The 21,023-nt window shown below is 42.9% G+C and overlaps 1 protein-coding gene across 3 annotated transcripts in view; it reads left to right on the top strand.

Annotated features, from left to right (window-relative positions):
• The window catches only part of mdga2a (MAM domain containing glycosylphosphatidylinositol anchor 2a), a 908,723-nt gene that overhangs the window by 268,744 nt on the left and 618,956 nt on the right, over positions 1-21,023 (top strand). The gene's annotated exons all lie outside the window — the stretch shown is intronic.

Below are 21,023 nucleotides of genomic sequence, written 5' to 3'. Positions count from 1 at the left end.
TACAGAGGCATGAGATTGAGTGTGATTTAGCGGTTTGGATCAGAAATTGGCTAGCTGAAAGAAGACAGGGTGGTGGTTGATGGGAAATGTTCATCCTGGAGTTCAGTTACTAGTGATGTTTCACAAGGATCTGTTTTGATCCACTGCTGATTGTCATTTTTACAAATGACCTGGGTGAGGGCATAGAAGAATGGGTCAGTAAATTTGCGGATGACACAATGGTTGGTGGAGTTGTGGGTAATACCAAAGGATGTTGCAGGTTAGAGCAAGACATAGATAAGCTGCAGAGCTGGGCTGAGAGGCGGCAAATCGAGTTTAATGTGGAAAAGTATGAGGTGATGCGCTTTGGAATGAGTAACAGTATTAAAGAGTCCTGGGCTAATGGTAAAATTCTGGGCAATGTGGATGAGCAGAGAGACCTTGGTGTCCATATACATAAATCCTTGAAAATTGCCACCCAGGTTGACAGGGTTGAAGGCCATACAATGTGTTAGCTTTTATTGGTAGAGGGATTGAGTTTTGGAGCCACAAAGTCATGTTGCAGCTGTACAAAACTCTGGTGCGGCTGCACTTGGAGTATTGTGTACAGTTCTGGTCACCACATTATAGGAAGGATGTGGAAGCTTTGGAAAGGGTTCAGAGGCAATTTACTAGGATTTTGCCTGTATGGAGGGAAGGTCTTATGACGGAAGGCTAAGGGACTTGAGGCTGTTTTTGTTAGAGTGAAGAATGTTGAGAGGTGACTTAATTGAGACGTATAAGATAATCAGAGGGTTAGATAGTTTGGACAGTGAGAGCCTTTTATCTCAGATGGAGGGGGGCGGGGTCATAGCTTTAAATTGAGGAGTGACAGGTATAGGACAGATGTCAGAGGTAGTTTCTTTACTCAGAGTAGTCGGGGTGTGGAATGTACTGCCTGCAACAGTAGTAGACTCACCAACTTTAAGGGCATTTAAACGGTCATTGGATAATCATGTAGATGAAAATGGAATAGTGTAGGATAGATAGGCTTCTGATTGGTTTCACAGGTCAGCGCAATATTGAGGGCCAAAGGGCCTGTCCTACACTGTAATGTTCTATGTTCTACTGAAACAACCTCTGTGTCTACTCTGTCAAACTTCTTCATAATCGTACATGGTTCAATCAGGTCACTTATTTTTCTAAATTCCAGTGTGTTCAGACACAATATATTCAGGCTATTAGCAGATAATTCCCTCAGCTAAGGAATTAATTGAGTGAAACTTGACTCTGCCGTCTCCAAGGCAGCTTTATTCTCCCTTAGGTATGTAGACCGGAACTGCTCCAAGTACTCCCGGTCTCAACTCAACAAAACCCTGTACAGTTGAAGCAAGATTTCCTTGTTCTTGTACTCCATTACCTTTGCAATAATGTCTAAAATGCCGTTCACCTTCCTATTTTCTTCTTCCATCTTTTGTACAATTGCATGCAAGTTTGTCAGAACATCATATTTTGAAAGTCTTACTCCTTTAAAAAAGAACAACCCATTTTATTCTTACTACTATCCTCAAACTTTCACATGTTATCCTCCCTTCCCACCTGGTTTCCCATAGACTGAGCAGGATGGAGCATTTTTCAGGTGAACTGCTCCTCAAAATCAAAAGACGACATAGAACTGGCCCCTATCGGTGTTTGACTCACTGGTAACTAACTACCCAGTTTATCCCAGTGCGCTACGTGTTTGATGTGGCAAGTCAATGACTCTGGTGTGTCTGGCTCGTATATGTGTGGAAAGTGTGCGCACATTCAGCAATTGACCGAGCATATTGCAGCACTGACGAAAGAACTCGAAGACCTTAGGCTCATCCGAGAGAACGAGATCTTTCTGGACAAGACCTTCAGTGATGTTATTACACCAATCATGCCAGAAGAGAGCAGAAGAGTGCAGACGATGAGGAAGGCAGAGAGGAGACAGGTGCAAGAGACGCCGGGAGAAGTACCTGTCAGGAACAAGTTGAAGCTTTTGGAAACAGTAGAGTCTGATGACACTACCAGTTCGCAAGGCGGCCATGTTTGTCCATCAAAAGTTGCCGCAGAAGCAGAGCGGAAGAGTCGGACATCACATAGAGCCGTGGTAATAGGGGACTCCATCGTGAGAGGAACTGACCGGGGTTTTTGTGGCAGCAGACGGGATTTAAGGATGGTGTGTTGCTTTCCTGGTGCTAGAGTGAAAGACATCGCGGACAGAGTGCAGGACATCCTCAAGGACGAGGGTGAAGAGCCCGAGGTGGTGGTACACGTCGGCACAAATGATGTCGGGAAGAAGAGGAGGAACATACTACAGCGAGACTTCGCAGAACTAGGAAGAAGGCTAAAAAGCAGGACGTCCAAGGTGGTTATCTCCAGTTTGCTTCCAGTTCCTCGGGCTAGTGTGGCCAGAAACCAGGAGATAATGGACTTGAACGTGTGGTTGGGGAACTGGTGCAGGAAGCAAGGTTTCAAGTTCTTGGATCACTGGGGTATATTTTATGGTAACCATAAATTCTACAAGAGAGATGGCTTGCACCTTAATAGAACAGGGATCGGCATTCTGGCAGGCAGGTTTTCTGCTGCAACACCGCTACATTTAAACTAAGTAGCAGGGGGGAGGGGACAAGCTGGATGTTTAAAAAGGAAATTGAAGGGGTAGTTAGAACAAGAGAAGTCAAGAAAGACAACTGTATCAAGGAGGCAGAAAACTGGAAAAGGCATCATGCTGTAAAGTTGAGTGAAATAAGGGTTGAGGGGAAGGGTGAGAGCAGTAACAAATTAAAAATTCTATATATGAATGCACGAAGCATTAGACACAAGGTGGATGAGCTTGAGGCTCTTTTGGAAATTGGCAGATACGATATTGTGGGGATAACTGAGACGTGGCTTCATGGGGACAGGGCCTGGGAAATGAATATTCAAGGCTACATGTGTTATCGTAAGGATAGACTGACGGGCAGAGGGGGTGGGGTGGCCTTGTTGGTAAGGGAGGATATTCAGTCCCTTGCGCGGGCGGACCTAGAGTCAGGGGATGTAGAGTCAGTGTGGATAGAGCTTCGAAACACTAAGGGTAAAAAGACCCTCATGGGAGTCATCTACAGGCCCCCAAACAGTAGTCTGGATGTTGGAGGTAAGTTGAATCAGGAGCTGAAATTGGCTTGTCGCAAAGATGTTACTACAGTTGTTATGGGGGATTTTAACATGCAGGTAGACTGGGAGAATCAGGATGGTATTGGGCCTCAAGAAAGAGACTTTGTGGAGTGCCTCAGAGATGGATTTTTAGTGCAGCTGGTGCTGGAGCCGACCAGGGATAAGGCGATTCTGGATCTGGTATTGTGTAACGAACCAGAATTGGTCAGTGACCTCGAAGTGAAGGAGCCGTTGGGAAGTAGTGACCATAATACAATAAGCTTCAATCTGCAATTTGAGAGGGAGTGGGTACAATCTGAAGTGACAATATTTCAGTTGAATAAAGGGAAATATGGAGCTATGAGGGAGCAACTGGCCAAAGTTCAATGGTATAATACCTTAACAGGGAAGACCGTGGAGGAACAATGGCAGATATTTCTGTGTATAATGCAGAAGATGCAGGATCAGTTCATTCCTAAAAGGAAGAAAGATCCCAGGAGGAGACATGGGCGGCCGTGGCTGACAAGGGAAGTAAAGAAGCATATAAGGTTAAAAGAGAAAAAGTATAACTTAGCGAAGATAAGCGGGAAAACGGAGGACTGGGAAGCTTTTAAAGAACAACAGAGGATTAGTAAGAAGGAAATACGCAGAGAAAAAATGAGGTACGAAGGTAAACTGGCCAAGAATATAAAGGAGGATAGTAAAAGCTTTTTTAGGTATGTCCAAGGCAAAAAAATGGTTAGGACAAAAATTGGGCCCTTGAAGACAGAAGCAGGGGAATATATTACTGGGAACGAAGAAATGGCAGAGGAATTAAATGAGTACTTCAGATCTGTGTTCACTGGGGAAGACACAAGCAATCTCCCTGAGGTAACAGTGGCTGAAGGACCTGAACTTAAGGGAATTTCTATTTGCCAGGATTTGGTGTTGGAGAGACTGTTAGGTCTGAAGGTTGATAAGTCTCCGGGACCTGATGGCCTGCATCCCAGGGTACTGAAGGAGGTGGCTCGGGAAATCGTGGATGCGCTGGTGATTATTTTCCAGAGTTCAATAGAATCGGGGTTGGTTCCTGAGGATTGGAGGGTGGCTAATGTTGTGCCACTTTTTAAGAAGGGTGGGCGGGAGAAAGCAGGAAATTATAGACCAGTTAGTCTGACCTCAGTGGTGGGAAAGATGCTGGAGTCTATTATAAAGGATGAAATTACGGCACATCTGGATAATAGTAACAGGATAGGACAGAGTCAGCATGGATTTATGAAGGGGAAATCATGCTTGACTAATCTTCTTGAATTTTTTGAGGATGTAACTCGGAAGATGGACGAGGGAGATCCAGTGGATGTAGTGTACCTGGACTTTCAGAAAGCTTTTGATAAAGTCCCACACAAGAGGTTAGTGAGTAAAATTAGGGCGCACGGGATTGGGGGCAAAGTACTAGATTGGATAGAGAATTGGTTGGCTAATAGGAAACAAAGGGTAGTGATTAACGGCTCCATTTCGAAATGGCAGGCAGTGACCAGTGGGGTACCGCAGGGATCCGTGCTGGGACCGCAGCTTTTTACAATATATGTAAATGATATAGAAGATGGTATCAGCAATAACATTAGCAAATTTGCTGATGACACAAAGCTAGGTGGTAGGGTGAAATGTGATGAGGATGTTAGGGGATTACAGGGTGACCTGGACAAGTTAGGTGAGTGGGCAGATGCATGGCAGATGCAGTTTAATGTGGATAAATGTCTGGTTATCCACTTTGGTGGCAAGAACAGGAAGGCAGATTACTACCTCAATGGTATCAAATTAGGTAAAGGGGCTGTTCAGAGAGATCTGGGTGTTCTTGTCCACCAGTCAATGAAGGCAAGCATGCAGGTACAGCAGGTCGTGAAGAAGGCTAATAGCATGCTGGCCTTCATAACAAGAGGGATTGAGTATAGAAGCAAAGAGGTGCTTCTGCAGCTGTACAGGGCCCTGGTGAGACCACACCTGGAGTACTGTGTACAGTTCTGGTCTCCAAATTTGAGGAAAGACATTCTGGCTATTGAGGGAGTGCAGCGTAGGTTCACGAGGTCAATTCCTGGAATGGCAGGATTGCCTTACACGGAAAGACTGAAGCGACTGGGCTTGTATACCCTTGAGTTTAGAAGACTGAGAGGGGATCTGATTGAAACGTATAGGCTTATGAAAGGATTGGACACTCTGGCAGGAGGGAACATATTTCCGTTGATGGGGGAGTGCCGAACCAGAGGACACAACTTAAAAATACGGGGTAGACCATTTAGGACAGAGATGAGGAGAAACTACTTCACACAGAGAGTGGTGGCTGTGTGGAATGCTCTGCCCCAGAGGGCAGTGGAGGCCCAGTCTCTGGATTCTTTTAAGAAAGAATTGGATAGAGCTCTTAAAGATAGTGGAGTCAAGGGGTACGGAGATAAGGCTGGAACAGGATACTAATTAGGAATGATCAGCCATGATCATATTGAATGGCGGTGCAGGCTCGAAGGGCAGAATGGCCTACTCCTGCATCTATTGTCTATTGTCTATTGTCTATTATCCTTCCGTTCCTTCCAGGATATTACATTTCCCAATCTCAGTCCCTAATCAGAAGTTGTACCCTAAGCAGGGATTGGCAATGTGATGAAAGCTTTCACTTTCTCCTCTTTTTCATCTTTCGAGCATCATAGGATATATATCTTCAGGCCATGGTGACTCACTCATCTTGAGTTCTGCCCTTTTCTTTGAATCAATTTTTTTTAAAATAATGTTACAGTAATTGCAATACATGCACTTCTAGTGTTAATTGAATAACATAAATATGGGTATGTGAAAATCAGAAATACATTTTAATTTCCTCATTTGTAAATGATTACCAATTGACTTTAATCAATGTGTCCCAGAATGTGAACAGTGGTGACAATAGTTAAATTCAGCCTGAACATGGAGATTAAGTTTGAATTTTTTTTAAATTACATTATATTTTGTAAAAGTGCTCAATAACAGCAGTTGATAGTTTTCAAGCACTTTGGGACATCTTGAGAGTATAATAAATCTTACTAAAATACTAATATCATATATATTACTGATATTTGTTATTTTGAGATGAAGGTTGGCTTTGTAATGTCACAGTGGATAACAATGTCTGACCCATAGTAGCAAGCTGAGTTCACAGCAATTTTAAGGCCTGCACATCATTGACACTGGCTTTCTACTCAGAATGGGCAGAAAATGGTGACCAAACTGATCACCATAAGAAAAATAACATAGGTACACTAATATTCTGACTTTCATACAATTTGTCAGATTTTCCATGCAGTGTTGAGAATTGCAACAAAGAGTCTGGGTGGCAGGGCATATAAGTACATTGAAGATGATCAGTTTTGCTTTTCATGTCCACCTTTGTCCCTAGAATCCAGCAGCATTATAAAATTAATGAGTGGTCACAGTACAGAATTTGGCAGGATTTATATGTTTCTTTGTAAATGTTGACAAAAGCACTTAATCGGGTTGACTGGATTACACTCTCAACAAAGCTGGAAGACATTAGAGTGGAAAAATAAAATTCATTTTCTCTGTCTCAAGTTGTTATCTTTTTTTGAAAATTCCTTCTGCACACCAGGGGCACTTCTGTAACTTTTCCTGTCAAACTATGGAAGTAAATAAATCAAAACCCCTCCGAAGTCTCTGACACTAACTCGAAGATGTGGACTTTTTTGGAGGGTTACAAGCAGCAGATAATTCCCCATTGGAAATGTAACCTTCTCAGGCAATTACCATGCAATCATTGCAATGGGATCTCTGAGGGATCCTGACACGCATCTTTCAGATAATGCCCAATCTCTGATTATTTGGAGATGCAAATTTCAGCCAATTTATTCATGCTACCTAAGGCATGGGAACAACAGTAGGTCATTTAGCCTCTTCAATCTAATCCAACATTCAATTAGATCCTGACTGATCTGTACTTCAAATTGATTTCCTGCCTTTGTTATACATTTCTGAATACCCTTACCTAATATAAATCTATCAATGTCAGGCTTAGATATTTCAATTAACTCAATGTCCACAGTCTTCTGGGGGAAAGCAAAGTTCAGATTTCTACGATGTGTGAAAATGCACTTCTGGATTTCATTCCTAAATGGCTTAGTTCTAATTTTAGATTTATGCCTCCTTCTTTAGGGTTGTCACCAAAGGAAGTAATTTTTTTTTCATCTACCCTGTTGAATAATTTTAATGGTATCAATTATATCACCCTCAGATCCTTATTGAAATTTATGCAAACTATCCTCATAATTTAACTTATTATGCACTGGCTACACTCTGGTAAGTCAGTGCCATAAATCCCCCAAGACGAGCGTATCTTGCTGAGGTTCTCCGTGCACAACTAATTGTCATATTTTAGAGGAGGACTAGCCAAGTACTGCTCTCAGTCAATGTTATCATAAACTATGTATGTTTCCAAATTCAGTTCTAGTGCATAATGTTTGATCATTGATTATACTGAACCGATAAATGGAAGACTCCTTTCTCTTACCCAGTCTTTTCTTGGACATTGGGTCCTGTTTTTCAGTTGGCTGCACCAAGGTTGCTGAGCATCCTAAGAACTGAGTTATTCTCACATAATCTGGACAAGTAAAATTTTGTACAGAGGAGCCTAATATTGAATAGAAGTGAAAGCTGGTGAGCACTTGCATGGCTCAGCAGGTATAGTGTTTAAATAAGCACAAAGCCTCTAAGAAAAGACTGAAAGGTTTGTAACTTTGATTGTACTGTTTGTAGTGACAGTGGGGTGTTAGACTGCGGTGGGGTGCAATGTTGTTGCAGAAGGGCATAGAAGTGTTAAAGGAAGAAATGAAAATAACTTCTCCAACTTTGATTTGACCATGTCTCATTTAATATTAATTTCTGGGCATCAGAAGCCAGAAGATGGATTATCAATTTTTGAGAGTGTAATGTGGATTATTAGAATTGTAACAGGACTTAAAGATTAAGGTGCAAGGATATACTCATTGGAATTTAGAAGGCTCAGAGGTTGTTTTAATTAAAGTCTTCAAGAAATTAAAAGGAATAGATAGGGTAGTTTGGGAGAAACTTTTTCAGTAGCATAAGGATGTTTGGTCCAAAGATTATAATGAATTGAATTGAATTATTTTTATTGTCACATGTATTCAAATAAGTACAGTGAAAAGTTTATTAGTCACCACTTACGGTGCCTTCATAGCTACAAACATACCTATGTATAACCCTTAGCTCCAAAACAGAAAAATGAAGAAAAAAAATTACCTTACAGCTGTGCACAGTTTAACCATAGGTCAGAAAGACAAAAATTACAGTCTCTTTCTTAAGGCCTTCTGCAGCAGACCAGTGCAGGGGATCTCAATGTGGTCTGACTGCTGACAGCTCCACACTCAGCACTGGACCACTGATATTGCCTCTTGGGCCATTGGTCCCCATTTCAGTCCATTGGTCGCTGGTGTCCCCAGTTCAGTCCATTGGTCGCTGGTGTCCTCAGTTCAGTCCATTGGTCGCTGGTGTCCCCAGTTCAGTCCATTAGTCGCTGGTGTCCCCATTTCAGTCCATTAGTCACTGGTGTCCCCATTTCAGTCCGCTGGTCGCTGGCATCCCCATTTCAGTCCATTAGTCACTGGTGTCCCCATTTCAGTCCATTAGTCACTGGTGTCCCCAGTTCAGTCCATTAGTCGCTGGTGTCCCCATTTCAGTCCATTAGTCGCTGGTGTCCCCATTTCAGTCCACTGGTCGCTGGTGTTCATACTTTTCTCGAGTGATATTCATAGTCTCTTTTTCAGAGATGATGTTTGGAATTCCCTTTTGCTGTTTGCAATCCATATTAGATCTGTTCTTAACTTTAAATCTGGGATTGCAAAATTTTTTAAAAGGAAAGGTATGGGGTGAAGATGGGAGTATGGCATTAGCCCTCGGTTCACACCTGGCAGAATAGACACTCAGGCTAAATATCCTATTCCTAATCTTGTGTTTCCATCTACAGCTCTGCAGTTTGTTACATCAAAGTACAATTGCTGCAGTTTTTCTCACTCACTTAATCTGTTTACAAGACTTCTGAAACTTTCTGCTCTCCTTTACACAACTAATTTCATCACCAGATATGTTTATAAGCCTTAATGCTTGAGACTGACAATTTACTGCTGAATCCTTCACTCCTCCTGAACTAGATTAGGACAGTCCAGAATCACTCCATTTACCAACAAGGCATGCGTTTGTCAGAATGATTATTATTCTTTCAGCCTGTGCTGAGTTTGGAGCTGAAAAGTCCTAAGGCTAGATTTTAAAAATTCATTTGTAGTCAATTGGCAGAAAATCTATATTCTCATCTAATGTGAAAAGTGCTGTATAAAGAGTCTTTTGGTTTCTTTTATGCTTGAATGCTGACCTAGGTTGCCCCAAGTCAATGTTATCATAAGCTACGTATGTTTCCAAATTCAGTTCTAGTGCATAATGTTTGTTCATTTGTATGATATATTTAACTGATAAATGGAAGACCCCTTTCCCTTACACAGCACTAAATTCTTTTCTTGGACTTTAGGTTCTGTTTTCCAGTTGGCTGCACCAAAGTAGCTGAGCATCCTAAGAACTGAGTTATTCTCACATAATCTGGACAAGTAAAATTTTGTACAGAGGAGCCTAATATTGAATAGAAGTGAAAGCTGGTGAGCACTTGCATGGCTCAGCAGGTATAGTGTTTAAACAAGCACAAAGCCTCTGAGAAAAGACTGAATGGTTTGTAGCTTTGATTGTACTGTTTGTAGTGACAGTGGGGTGGTAGACTGCGGTGGGGTGCAATGTTGTTGCAGAAGGGCATAGAAGTGTTAAAAACAAAAAGTTTACTTTCAGGATTTAGGAGTAGTAATCCAGGAAACAACTTCCAGTGCTCAACTGATCACTTCAATCTCGAGTAGATAGTTCATTCGTGGTTAGAAATGTTTTTGGCTAGTTTATTATTTTACCCGAATACTTTTGATTTGTGGTTAACATTATCTCTTTACTCTAAGGTAGCCTAGTTCACTGTATATCCTTCCCTACTAAGAACTGCTAATCTATATAGCCATCCTATTTCGACAACTTTGCAGGACTGCCCACGATAAAGGTCCTCTCTCTCTTTGTCTGTCTGTCTGTCTGTGTCTCTCTCTCTCTCTCTTTCTCTTCTCTCTCTCTCGCTTTCTCTCTCTGTCTATCGCTCTCTCTCTGTCGCTCTGTCTGTCTGTCTCTCTCTCTCTGTGCCTCTCTTTCTTTCTCTCTCTCTCTCTCTCTCTGTCAGCTATGTCCGCCAGTTCAACTTCCCATCAGCTTAAAGATAAACAAGTTCTGGAACTCTTTAACAAGCTTTGAGGTCCCATTACTTTACCATTCTGGGCTATAAAACAATCTAAATAAATAAAAGCCAGTACCATTTCACAAAACTCATTTACTGTAAAGCCAGGCTTTAAAATCTGTTTGTAAAAGAAATCACCATGGCTACAGAAATGTTTGCAAGGTGATTATTAACTTCAGGCACACAGAAAACCCACTGGTTATTAACTCGAAAAACCAGAAACTCAAACTGTCAACACATAACATTAAAACTTGTACATCCCACAGTTTACATCACGTAAGATTGAAAGAAAATCAGTGTTTTGTTTACATGCTGCAAAGTGTATTTATTTAATGCAAAAGCAGAAGTTGCTGGAAAAGTTCACTAGGTCTGGCAGCATCTATGAAGAGAAATCAAAGTTAACATTTTGGGTGCAGTGACCCTTCTTCAGAGCTGTTCCAGGGTCACTGAATCGTTAACTTTGATTTCTCTTCACAGATGCTGCCAGACCTGATGAACCTTTCCAGCAACTTCTGCTTTTGTTTCTGATTTACAGCATCTGCTGCAGTTCTTTCAGTTTTTATTATATATTTATTTAATGTTTACTCTATTAGATTAACAACTGCAGAATGGGACAATGATTTTGAAATTATTAAAAAGGCACTCACTTCAATTTATTCCAAATAAACCTCTGAAGTCGAAAATATTTGTTTGCTGGTAGTCTATTTTTCCCTTAACCTCTGATCTAGTTTCTCTTATCTTTTGGGTAACAACTGTAATCTTTAGACTGAATTTCCAATTGACTTTGTGTCAAAGAAAACTAACCAATCTCCCTGAGAACTTCTGGAACTTTTGTATGAAGCTGATCTGTGAAGAGCACAGTGCAGTTTTTGTCCAAGAACTCTTATTTGGTGCAACATTGACTGATTGTGAAATATTATTGAATATTCTTGTAAACAGGTGTGAAGAGAAACAGATTATTATTGTGTCATTTTGTAGCTGATTATAGAATTGAATATAACATGATCCTGAAAGAAATAATCTGAGATCAGCTTGCTCTTCTGTTGAATTTTATACAGTTTTCATCCTTTTGATGGTTCTTGTGTGTACAGGGCACATGAATTGCAATGTGATGTGGAGTCATGTTGTGCAGAAATGAGTCTGACTGTTTAGTTGTAAGAATAAAGGAGAACATGTCTATTAGATAAAGTTACACTGTGGTCTGCTGACAAATCTGCCAACTTTTACCAGTGTCAGTGTAATCTTCTGCTTCTCCTTTAATATTGTTTTTTGATCCCTGTAGATAAGATAAAAATAGTGTTACGATTTTATTCAATGCATCAAGATGCAACAAAATCAATGACTTATTTATATGGCACTTCCATCTCAATAAAATGCCTCAAGGCACTTGACAGTAATGTTATCGGACCAAATTTGTCATTGCATAAGGTGGTTTTAAGGCAGATGGCCAAAAAACGTAGTCAAAGGTAATGCTTTTAAAGATTATCTTAAAGGAGGAGAGAGAGAGAGATGTAAGAAAACAACTTTAGGGAGTTTCCTTAGTGGTGCTGCTGTTTAATTGAGCTTCTATCCCATGACTTCCACAATGGAAGTGACTTTTGACTCTGGGTGCTTGTTGCCAAGAGACAGCTGGTCAGTCAAGTGCCTGTGTGAAATAAGATGCAGCATGCCTTCCGTCAAGAGAGGGCTCTTGCCTGCTTTCTAGCTGGCAGTTGAGAACCCTGTCACCTCCACAAGATTCCAGCCCTTATCTCATCCGCAGGCACTATTTGCACATCTATAATTGATGAGAAATGAGGTCGTGCCGAACACGAGTCAAATTGGATTCCGAATTGTCATAGTGGAGAGCATGATATTGAATGTATTAGTGACATCTACTCAACATAATAACAGTTAAATGCCAGTTGGGAGTGTGATATTTAATGCTGTCAACAGATTCTGGATTTTCAAAAGCCCATGAGGATGAGGTGATGTGGATGCATATTGAAAATCTCAAAATCAGATGCACCACTAGTTATAGATTCTGCTGGAACACGATGTGACTTTTAATGGCAGGATAAGAAGGGCTGCGATTACATTCTGAATAGCTCCAGTTAAGAAATTGTTGACCTAATCACAGAACATTTGTAACAGTCTGGGGAACTGCTATCTTCACTATATCACCAAGAAGTATGGGGAACTAGTGTCTCAGGGATGCATTAGAGTGTAGCTTTTGGGGAGAAAGCAGGGATCCATGAGTACAGTTATGTGAACAGGAAGGATATACTCAGATGCTGAACCAGTGGCCCAGCATTGCCATCACTGGTACTGAGAGGTTTGCATACATGAAGAGTGAGTAGTTGGCTTATTGAGAGAGATGTGAGCCTGCTGGCATCAGCTGGACATCAGTTGAGAGAGAAGTTCCAAATAAACCAGTGGTTGAAGGTGTTGAGATAATAACAGGAGACTCTGATATTGGACAGAATAATGAGGAAAAGCTTCAACCATGTATCCTCCTGGTCTGGAGAGGTCAGAGAAGCAGAGTGAGGGCTGTGAAGGGAAGGAAGGATTACCCAAGACATCAAGTGTACCACCCAAATGTCAATTCTGTAAGCATGTGCTGAAGAGATGTGGATCTCAGCTTTTCTCCACCCAAATGTCACAGAGTGGCAGTTCCGCAGATGCTTTTGGACATTTGTGCTTTCCTCCTAGCAAAGTGACCGTGATGTGGAATCTTCATATATCAGCTTCAGACAAGAGTGGCAGCTCTCAGTCATCAGGCTGCAGAGAGTTGGAGACTGTATTCGTCCTGAGACAGGCAGACTATTGCAGGCACAATAGGCAATGGGCTTTGCTGCCACTGAGGGATGATCTCAGATCCAGGAGTCAACAGTTGCATTCATATAGCCATCAAAGCACTGACTGACCGACAACCAGATTGCCAGAAAAACCTTCCATGCAGTGAATGTCCACCAGCAAGCTTTCTTTTGAATTTCAACGGCCTCACATTTTCAAAAGAGTGATATTTAAATTATTTTGAGTAAAAGTAGCAGAAAGAGACACAAATTGGTCATTCAGGTTCCAAATTATGAGTTATGATTAGATTCAATTCCCTACAGTATGGAAACAGGCCCTTCAGCCCAACAAGTTCATACCAATCCTCCAAAGAGTGACCCACCCTGACCGTGGGCAATTTAGCATGACTAATTCACCTAACCTGCACATTTTTGAGTTGTGGGAGGAAACCAGAGGAAACCCACGCAGACATGGGGAGAATGTGTAAACTCCACACAGTCAGTTACCCAAGGCAGGATTTGAACCGAGGTTCCTGGCACTGTGAGGCAGCAGTGCTAACCACTGAGCCACCGTGCTGCCATGTGATTTGTTATCTTGTTATTCATTCAGGGACTAAGACCACAAGATCCTGGCCTAGTTTCCACATGCTGTATCAGCATGTAGATAAGAAATAGAGAGCTCTGATCCTCAGGCAATATTTGCAGTAACTGAAGAAGCAACACAAAGCATGTTTTCTGTACCATACGAAAACAAATGCAGTAAAGGTTAGATAACTTACAGTGTGGAAACAGGCCCTTCAGCCCAACAAGTCCACACCGACCCTCCAAAGAGGAACCCACCCAGACCCATTCCCCTACATCTAACACTACAGGCAATTTAGGATGGGCAATTCACCTAACCTGCACATTTTTGGACTGTGGGAGGAAACCGGAGCACCCAGAGGAAACCCACACAGACACGGGGAGAACATGCAAACTCCACACAGTCAGTTACCCAAGGCAGGGATTGAACCTAGGTTCCTGGTGCGATGAGGTAGCAGTGCTAACCACTGTGCCACAGTGCCACCCCTTCACGTTCAATCCCTAGAGAGAAATGCATGAAAAAGGAGGGAAAACAAATCAAATTTCAGTCACCCACGACTGAATTTGAGATGGATGAAAGTTTTCTATGCGTCAATCTGTGCTGAACTTGATAGCAGAATGTGGAGTTAATGAGGCAGCTATGCAGTTGGGAAACAAAGTCACAGCAGAAATTTCAACTCCATTTTCATGAGCTTTCCACCTTTCTTCATTCTGACAAAGGTTCCTTGTTTATGTCAATAGTTCGAGCTGTCTCTTTAACTGAGAGCTGAGGAAAGCAAGAAAATGGGGAAAATGAGAACAAATGTCTGAAATTTGATCAGTCAGCTTACAGATCTATGATTGAGGTTTAGCCTGATGCAAATATCACTGTTCTTCTTCTACCTAAAATCAGAAAAGGGCACAGTGAAACTACCAGCAGACAAACGTTGGTTGGCACTGACCCACCCACCAGCTGGCAGCTGTTACTAGAAAGGCAAAGGTATTCTTTAATTCATTCATGTGATGTGACAATCATTAAGCTCGAACTTGTTGCTCAACTCTTAATTGCTCCTCAAAGTTTTTGATTCACTCATGGGATTTGGACATTGATGGCTACGCCAGGATTTATCGCTTATCTTTTCAGAAGGCGGTTTTCAGCTGGCCTCTTAAATCATAGCAGTCCCTTGTGGTGTGGGTACACCCATGGTGCTTTAAAGATGGATTTCCAACAAAGTAAGGAGCAACAATATAGTTCCAAATCAAGTTGGTGTGTGGAGGGGAGGCGAACTTGAAAGCGATGACAGAGTTGTAAAGCACAGAAAAGGTTCTTCAGCCTATCAAGTCCAAGCTTAAACTAATGTCATTATCCAGCTCTCTTGGCTTTAGTCTGGATTGTTATGACATTTCAAGTGCTCATCCAAGTACTTTTTAAAGATTATAAGTTTTCCCTCCTTGACTATTCTCTTAGGCAAGGCAATCAAGTTTCCCACCAGCCTTTAGGTGAAATTTTATTTTCCTCAGGTCCCTTCTAAAGCTGCTGCCTTTAATCTTAAAGAAGATTCCTGCTTCTCTTCCCTCAAAAAGGAAATATCCCTTCAGTCACATCTTTGTCCATCCAACTACAAACTTTTTGAGCCTTCTGATAGGTTTTCCTGTTCAGCCTGCCAAGCAAATGCCTCCCGTAAATAATCCTTCAACTAAGGCAAACAATTGCTTCCTATCCACTCTGTCCATGCCCCTCATAGTCCTGTACACCTCAATCATCCTTTTCTATCTACAGAGGACAACCTGAGCTTATTCAGCCTCTCTTCAAAGCTAAGGTGCTCCATCACGGGCAACATCCTGGTGAATCTCCTCGACATAAACTCCCATCTAATTACATCCTTCTATAAGATTGGCACAGTGGTTCAGTGGTTAGCACTGCTACCTCACTGCACCAGGGACCTGGATTTGATTTCAGCCTCGGACGACTCTCTGTGTGGAGTTTGCACATTTTCTTGTGTCTGCGTGGGTTTCCTCTGGGTGCTCCAGTTTCCTTCCAAGGTTCAATGATGTGCAGGTTAGGTGGATTAGCCATGCTGGGCTAGAATAGGGTGGTGGGTCTGGGTGGGATGCTCTTCAAAGGATCAGTGTGGTCTAAGTGGAGTCTGCTTCCACACTGTAGAGATTCTATCATTCCAGTGTGGTGACCAGAACTGCACAGAGTACTTCAGCTGTTGCTTAACCAAAATTCTGTACAGCTCCAACACGACCTCTCTGCTCATATATTTGATGCCATGACTAATCAAGGCAAGTGTCCCAAATGCCTTTTTAACTGTCCTATTAACCTGTCAGCAGCTGTTGATAAGCACCGCAAGATCCCTTTGTTCCTTTGAGCTTCCTAACATTCTGCCATTCATTGAGTCCTCCCTTGTCTTGTTACTACTTCCACAGTGAATCACCTGACACTTTTCAGGGTTAAGTTCCATCTGCCACCGAACTGTCCATCTGATAAATCCATTTATATCTTCCTGTAACTTAAGACCTCCTTCTTCACTAACTATCCAGCCAATCTTTGTGTCATTCCCAATCTTACTTACCACGACGGCCCTCATTTTCTTCTACATCATCTCTGTATCACAGACAATATGAAACCCTGCATTGATTCCTGTGTATGTCACTGGACAGCAGCCTCCAGTCACACAAACAGGTTTCTACCACTACCCCCTGTCTCCCACAACTAAGCCAGTTTTAGATCCATCTTGCCAAGTTATCCTGGATCCCAAATGTTTTTACTTTCTTTATTAGCCTCTCATGTGGGACCTTGTCAAAGGCTTTACTGAAATCCATAAACACTACATCAACTGTACTACCCTCACCTATACGCATGATTACCTCCTTAAAATCATTTAGTTAATTTTGTTGGACATGACCTCCTTTTGTCAAGCTTGGAGAAAGTGAGGACTGCAGACGCTGGAGAGTCAAAGTTGATAAAGTATGGCATTGGAAAAGCACAGCAGGTCAGGCAGCATCCAAGGAACAAGAGAGTTCAGATTCAGGACAGGACTCTTCATCACAACAGGGGAGGATGAAGGACGCTGAGAGATAAATCAGGAAGCAGGGTTTGGGCTAGGGGAAAGAGAGGCGGGATGGCACTTGGTAGGTGATTGTGATATTTCGGTGGGAAGTGTGGAGCAGATCGGTGGGAAGGAAGATGGGCAGGTAAGTCAGGTCAAGAGGGCGATGTCGAGTTGGAGGGTTGGACCTGGGATGGGGTGGGGAGAGGGGAGATTTGGAAACTGGCAAATTCAATGTTCATGCCTTGTGATTGTAGGCTCCCTAGGCAGAAGAAGAGGTGTTCCTCCTTCAGTTTGCAGGTGGCCTTGTTTAGGTGGTAGAGGAGGCCCAGAATGGACATGTCCTCAGGGAGTGGGAGAGGTAATTTAAATGGATGGTCACATGCGGTTGGTTGGTGTGTACAGATCAGAGATGTTCCTTGAACTGCTCAGCGAGTTTGAGCTTGGCCTTTCCGATGTAGAGGAGACCACATCGAGAGCAACAGATGCAATAAATTAGGCTGGACGATGTACAAGTAAATCTTTGCCGGATTTGAAATGATCATTTGGGGCCTTGGACTAAGGTGAGGGGGAGGTGTGGGTGCAGGTTTCGCACCTCTTATGGTGGCAGGGGAAGGTACCAGGTGTGGAGACAGGATTGGTCGGGAATGTGAACCTAATGAGGGAGTAGCAGAGGGAACAGTCGCTATGGAATGCATCTAAGAGAGGGAAGGGAAACATATTTTTGGTGAAAATGGTGGAGAATAATGCTCTGGATTTGGAGATTAGTGGGGTGGAATGTGAGGACTGGGGGAATCCTATCCTTATTGCAGTTGGGGGGGTAGGGCTCGAGGGAGGAGATGTAGGAAATGGAGCAGATGTGATTGAGGGCACCGTTGATCATGGAGCAGTAAAAATTACGGTCCTTGAAGTAGGAGGACATCTGGGATGTCCTGGAGTTGAATTGCTCATCCTGAGAGCAGATAAGACAGAGGTGGAGGAATTGGGAGTAAGGGATCATGTTTTTACAGGAGGGAAGTTAGGTGGAGGTGCAGTCAAGGTAGCTGTGGGAGTCAATGAGTTTGTAGCAGATATCAGTGTTGAGTTGCTCACCAGAGACAGAGACGGAGAGGTCCAGGAGGGGGAGGGAGGTGTTGGAGATAGTTCAGGTGAATTTGAGGTCGGGTGGAAGATATTAGTGTGGTAGATGAACTGTTCAAGCTCTTCGTGGGTGCATGAGGCATCACTGATGCAGTCATCAATATCGTGGAAGATAAGGTGGCAAATGGTGCTGGTGTAGCTGTGGAAGATGGACTGTTCCACATACCCGACAAAGAGGCAGGCAGAGCCGTGGGTTCACCATTGCCACTGCTCTGGTTTGTAGGAAGTCAAAACCACACTGGTTATCTCTCATCAATTATACTTTTCCAAGTAGAGATTAATTTTCTCCGACAGAATATTGTCTAATGTGTTCCCTCCCACTGATGTGAGACTCACTGGTCGAAGATTCCCTGGTTTATTTTTACCATCTTTCTCAAAAAGTGAAACCACATTAGCTGTCCTCCAGTCCTCTGGCACTTCCCTTTGGCCAGAGAGGAATTCAAAATTTGGGTCAGAGTCTCCTCTTCCACAGCAAACATACTCTCTTAATATACAGCTCATCTGGACCTGGTAATTTGTCAACTTTTAAGCTTGGCACAACCTCAAATGGCTCCTCATTTCCAAGGTAGACAAGGAGGAGGCTGGAAGAACACAGCAAGCCAGGCAGTGTCAGGTGGTGGAGAAGTCAAAGTTTTGGGTATAACCCTTCTTAAGGACTGGGGGTGGGGATGGGAGAGCTGCAGATAAAGGGGGGTGAGTGTTTTGGATGGGGAAAGGGCAGAGTGGTGAGGTCGTGATAGGTGACTGCAGGTGGTGAGTATGACGATGGGAGGGATGAGCTGAAAGTGTGTTGCTGGAAAAGCGCAGCAGGTCAGGCAGCATCCAAGGAGCAGGAGAATCGACGTTTTGGGCATAAGCCCTTCATGTCTGAAGAAGGGCTTATGCCCGAAACGTCGATTTTCCTGCTCCTTGGATGCTGCCTGACCTGCTGCGCTTTTCCAGCAACACATTTTCAGCTCTGATCTCCAGCATCTGCAGTCCTCACTTTGTCCTCGATGGGAGGGATGAATCCAGTTGTAGGTGGAAGGGAGGATCAGTGGATGGGATGGAAGGGAAAAGGCAGGGCTAGAAAGGCAGAAGGTCCTGCAGCCCGGAGGACTCAATACGCCCCCTCCACCTGAACACCCCATGCCAGTCTGTCACCCGCTCTTGATCTCGTTATTTCAAAATTAACCTCATTGGGTTCTCCAATTTCAAATAACCTTCCCATCCATCTCTCGCCTCCTCCCTTCCATCCCTCCGACTGACTGTTCCTTCTAGCTTCCAACTGGATTCTTCTCTCCCATCGACCAACCACGTCGTACCCACCACCTGTATTCACCTATCTCTACTTCACCACTTTGCTCCTCTCCCCACCCATAACCCTCCCCCTCCCTTATTCGCAGCTCCCTCTACCCCCACCTTGAATCTTGAAGAAGGGTTATACACAAAACTTTGATTTCCCCACTTCCTGATGCTGCTGTGTTCTTCCAGTCTTTTGTTTACCTCAGATTCCAACATCTGCAATGTTATTGTCTCTAACTAAGTCCTCATTTAAATGTCAATCTGCTCAAGACCCTCACAATTGCTCATTCCAAGATCTATATCTGCATCCTCCTTTCCCTGAATGAAGACAGGTGTGAAGCATTTGCTTGTCACCCTGCCAATATCCTCCATTTCCATACATAGTTTGCCCCTTTGGTCCGTAGTGGCTCCTAGTCTTTTTCTGGTTATTCTCTTCCCATTACTACACTGCTAGAGTAACTTGGGATTCTCCCTAATTTTATCTGCCAGTGTTTTCTCATGCTCCTCTTTGCTTGCTTAATTGTTTTCTTAAGATCCACCCACAATTTCTATCCTCCACCAGGGCCTCTATTGATTTGCTCCTTTTGCATTATATGTGATACTCTGGTGTATCTGCTGTCCTTGCCCATCTAAATGGTCGAGGTCACAGGTTTCAAAGGTTGTCTAAGGAGCTCTGCTGAGACATTGCAGTGTGTCTTGTAGATTGTACGCACTGCCACTGAGAGTTGAGGGGGATGGATTGACTGTTTAAAGTGTGAGATGAGATGCCAATCAAGTGGACAGTTTTGAGCCGAATGGCCTCAAGCTTTTTGAGCGTTGTTGGAGCTGCAATTATCCTGGCAAGTGTGGAATATGCCATCACATCCCTGAACTGTGATGGTGGACAGGGGGTTTTGTGGAGTTAGAAGGTGTTTCTTTTCATCTGGCGAAGGGCAGGACATGAGTTTACCCATTACCCATTGAGTCCAAAAGAAGATTTCTGTTTTTCTTCACTCCATAAGGGAAATTTTCTTCAGTCACATCTTTGTCCTTTCAACTACCAACTATTTGAGCCTTATAGCAGGCTTTCCTGTTCAGCCTATCAGAGTACATAACACTCTGATTAGCATTTGGGCATGAAGTGCCTGCCTCAACCCTGGGTCCCTAATTCCTGAGTGTGTTTGCCAGAGCATCAACCATCAAAGCCTATAGTGTTAAAGCCTGAAAGAGAGAGAGGCAAGGATCAGGAAGGGAAGACATTCCATTTTGACTGTCTACCTCCTCCATTTTTACTCAGTGGGAAGAATTAAACATTCTGCACCATAATTTGTTCATTTCGTTTCTTCTGCAGCCATAAACGAGAAGTCGCATGTCATTAATCATCCTGACTTTTTCGAGGAAGTAATTAACAGTCAAAATAATTAGGTGGGATATTGAATATATTCAACAAGTAACCTTTTGGAGAAAGTTATGAAACTAATGAGAAGCTGGTGAGCTGACTCGGAGGCAAGAGGTAGAAGCTAATACTCTATGGGGGTGGGGGCTCGGTGGAGAATGGGTGTCTTCTGGGCTTTGCTTTGTTGTCCAACCAAATTATATTATGTGCCCAAGGATATTTAACAGTAAGTTAAAAAGTGTTATTCCAATAAGCCTCAAATACAAAACTTTTAGCAGCTTGATGCAACTAATCTTCAGGAAGATTCATTTGACATGATAGAAGGAATAAGTGAAAAGTAGCTAGGTTTATTCCACATCTTGGTGTCTTGTTTTCTA

Source organism: Chiloscyllium punctatum, chromosome 4, assembly GCF_047496795.1.
Source record: "Chiloscyllium punctatum isolate Juve2018m chromosome 4, sChiPun1.3, whole genome shotgun sequence".
Taxonomy (NCBI): Eukaryota; Metazoa; Chordata; class Chondrichthyes; order Orectolobiformes; family Hemiscylliidae; genus Chiloscyllium; species Chiloscyllium punctatum.
The sequence above is the reverse complement of the archived record's forward strand: the minus strand, read 5'-3'. Positions and strand labels throughout refer to the sequence as shown.